Source organism: Euprymna scolopes, chromosome 8, assembly GCF_053919585.1.
Source record: "Euprymna scolopes isolate OS-2025 chromosome 8, ASM5391958v1, whole genome shotgun sequence".
Classification (NCBI taxonomy): Eukaryota; Metazoa; Mollusca; class Cephalopoda; order Sepiida; family Sepiolidae; genus Euprymna; species Euprymna scolopes.
Window position 1 is genome coordinate 72,602,450 of NC_136489.1, and position 4,596 is coordinate 72,607,045.

Genomic DNA, 4,596 nt, shown 5'->3' on the forward strand with positions numbered 1-4,596 from the left:
TATATATATATATATATATATATACCCGTTCACATACACCTTTCACGATAAATATAGAACCCAAAATTAGATAGAATCGAGCAATTGCATCGACAACGGACAACGCCATACCCAAAGTGGCATAGCCAATAGATTGCACCGTGCCCCATATGGTTAGGTCGTAAGTATTGCACACTTCATGAGTGCAACGACTTGGGTTCGCGCCTATGTCGGAGCACATCACTGATGAGATGCAGTACATCGAAACCCACTTTGGGTCTGGCGTTATCTGTTGTCGATGCAATTGCTCGATTCTATCTAATTCTGGGTTCTATTTTTATTGTGAAAGGTGTATGTGAACGGGTATTTATATATATATATATATATATATATATATATATATATAAAATCTCTTTTTAATGTCTAATATATACATATCTATCTATCTATATATATATATATATATATATATATATATATATATATATACAGAGAGAGAGATAGAAAGAGAGAGAGAGAGAGAAAGAGAGAAAGAGAGAGAGAGAGAGAGAGAGAGAGAGAGAGAGAGAGAGAGAGAGAGAGAGAGAGAGAGAGAGGGGAAATAAATATCTATTTATTTATAGACAGATATAGGCAAGGAATAAGAGAAAGTATATTTTCTTAGCGAGAAAAGGGCGTAAGGAGCAGAATTAGCTTGTGATAGATGGATACATACGAAAATATCGTATATATCTGTATATATATATATATATATATATATATCGAGAGAGAGAGAGAGAGAGAGAGAGAGAGAGTCCGATAAATAGATAGATAGATGAATAGATAGGTAGATAGATAGGAATAGAGAGAGAGAGAAAATACAATCTATTTATCTCGATAGCTAACGTCGAGGAGTGAGAAAGAGTATATTTTCTTAGCTCAGAAAGCATAATTAATAAGGTTCAGATTTGTGTCAGTTTTTATCAACCGCAGACATCTTAACATCACACTCGTTTACCATAACTTGCGGAATAGATTCTGTTCCTAAAAGAAGTATAAATGAAAAAAAAGATACATCCATAGAAGAGTTAGGGTTAGGGTTAGGTTACGGTGTGGAAGGGCGTAAAGATCGAATGCCATATCGCAAAGACCTCGTTCTTTCGCTTGATCATTATCTCAATAATCTACGCAATCTTATAAAATGTTCCTTATTTTTGCCGCCATTTTCGTTTGATTAAATTGTATTTATATTATTTTCTTTTTGATATTAAATCATATAAAATCATTTCTATTCTGAACTCACACATATTTTCTACTGTTTGAATCTCGTAGAAGTTTGTGGTGTTTAGTGTGGTTACCGTTTGAACCGTTGAGGCAGCATAGTAAACGATATATATATATATATATATATATATATATATATATATATATATATATATATATATAGTGTGTTGTGTGTGAAAATTCCTGAAAGCTTATTAATACAGTGATTTTAGAAGATTGATTTATTGCCAAAATCATTTTTCAACGACGAACTTTATTTTTTATATGTGGCTTTAAAAATTGAAAAACGTTCAAGACTATATATATATATATATATATATATATATATATATATATATATATATATATATATATATATATGTATATATATATATATATATATATATATATATATATATATATATATATATATATATATATATACTAGCAATTCCACCCGATTTTTCTCGGGACCTATGTACTGTTCATAATTTTATGTGCATATGTATATAATAAAAAGTGTGAATATGCCTTTCTATATAATAGGCCTCCTTAAATACCATGGAGAAATATTGGTAGAGACCGCAGAGGTCGAATTTTTTAAAACTTTGACCGCAATTTTAACCCCTTAACATTTATTGTTTTGGGCTCAAATTATATTTAAAATGTTGGACCTATGTCCAAGTAATCCACATCTAAAATTTCAAGTCTTTAGACCCAAAATTGGCGGAGGAGTTTGGTAGAGTTCTCAAAGGCCAAATTTTTGCAATTTGACCACTTAACAGCACATTTTCTGCCAAACACTGATTTTCCCAAATTTCAATATTCCGTATCTAAAATTTGGAGTGTGTAGACCGAAAATTGACAGAGTTATTTAGTAGGGAAATGCACACAAACAGACACACAAACAGACAGACATTTTTACTTTTATAGATATATAGATATAGATAGATCGGACGCAATACTTAGTAATGATTGAAAAAGCTTTAAAAAAAAAAGTCTCGTGCGCCACCACCAACAATCGAAACCAAAGCGTTTAGCTAACGATTTATTTTTGCCTCTGCTGTCAATGACTGGGCTATGAAGACATTTATAATGGGAGGCTAAAAATTAAAATGTGGACCAATAACTACTACATTATGCATTCGTGCCGGTGTTCAACCTTCACCTGGCAAACTTGTTTTATTTTTAATTTTCACACTTTTGACCTGAATATTCCCGGGTAAAACCCAAATATAAAGTTCCGCATGGATACAAATACCTTATATATGAAGTTTCCTGTCTGTAGACCAAAAACTCTAGGAAGAGTTTGGTAGGCAAAATTTTTTAAACAAAAATATATACGTATGCATAAATATATATAAAAACAGTTTTGTGTTTACTATAAACTTTTTAGGCAAATATTATGCAAGTATAAATTATGTAGAATATCTGCATAAATATAATTACACGTAATAGTTAATTAAACATGATCATTCCATAAGAAAACCGAATAAGTTAATAGGGAATTAATTACAATGAATGTTTAAAAGACTATGCAAATTAGGTAGATCATTTGCAGATGAACGCAATTCCACGGCCCATATATAAGAAAATTGTATTTTCTTTTTAAATAAATAGAAAAGAGGAGTTTTAATATGAATATCAATACACACAAAAGAAAAAACGAATTTATAGGAGTATATATATATATATATATATATATATATATATATATATACATGACTTTTGGAATCTACAAAGTTTCATAATCCGGGAAGACTTATCTTTTGTATTTATGATTAAAATTGATAACAGAGAGTGAATCTAAGTCTACCGACTACTTTCGCCTTCACTTACAAAGAGCTTTACTAGGGTATTTTATTTATTAGAAGAGTAAAAAACTATAAAAATAGTAAAAACAAAAAAATAGTAAACCTATAAATATTGTAAATAAAACCAATGTAATGATATCACGTGTGTTATTATACTACAAAAACTACACAATAAATTAAATTCGTCAAACCCAATCTAAAAATTATTATACTACAACAACTGCACAATAAATTAAATCCGTCAACCCCAATCTAAAAATCATTATACTACAAAAACTAACCCTAACCCTAACCCGACAATCTCCTATCTCTCTCATCTCCGTCGTCTTTCAGGACGCTTCACCACCAAATCTACACGACTTCTCCAGTTCTCTCGATCTCGCATGACAGTTTGCAGGTCCCAAATACTTTCCAATCATGTGTCCTGTAACAGGTTATCAATGTAGGTCATTCTTCTTCTACCACGGTTTGGGTGCTCAGCTGTTGGTATCAACAAAACTAGCTTGCTTCCTCCCTCTTCGCTGTGTCTTATGCAGTGACCGGCTACTCTCATCACTTGAATTCAAAGTTAAGGATCATGTGTCAATTAAGCTCTAAACAGAAACATTCATTTCGAAGCGTCTTATAAAATAATTTACAATATACAATAATTTTCAGGCTGAACGGTGATAAACTTTTTTCGAATGCACTTAAGTTGTTTTCAAAGTGTTAAATTTTGTTAAAATCGAACTTCCTTTTTTAATTTTTCAATTACCGATACTTATTAGACGCATTCTGATACAAAATCTACGTAAAACAGCCTCAGACACATTACCTTCGTGTGAAATTTAAAAAGGATCGATCCAGCCGTTTCCAAGTCCATAGGAAACTCTCTCTCTCACACTCACACACGCACAAAGTTCCTTTTATATAATTGTATATATATCTATATAATTATAAATCTCAAATGACCTTGTAACGATGTATGTAACCAACTTTCCGGTATACGACCACCCATAGCAATGGCCAACGACTCTTTATCTGAGAGTCCATCTTTCAAACTCCTTGGCCTAACGTTCACAGGAAACATGAGTTGGAACAATTACATTGAAGGTATTGCCAGGGCCGCTGCAAGAAAGGTAGGCTCTCTCTACCGTGCTAGAAAACTACTAACACCCGAAAGTATCCTGTACCTCTATAAGGCCACCATTCGCCCATGTATGGAGTATTGCTGCCACATCTGGGCTGGTGCATCTGCTACTAGTCTCTCGCTCCTTGACAAGGTTCAAAAGAGAGTCGCAAACCTGATAGGCCCTGAACTGGCATCTAAGCTTCAGCCTCTGTCCCATCGACGAAATGTTGCATCCCTCTGCCTTTTCTACAAGTATTTTAGTGGTGAATGCTCTGACGAACTGCTATCACTTATGCCCCCACGACGCGAGCACCCTCGACAAACCCGACAGGCTACTAGATCCCACCCCCACTGTAGAGATCCCTAGATGTAAAAGATCTTTTTACTCCAATAGTTTCTTCCCCAGAACCGCAAGACTCTGGAATTCCATTCCAGGTCCCTGCTTCCCCA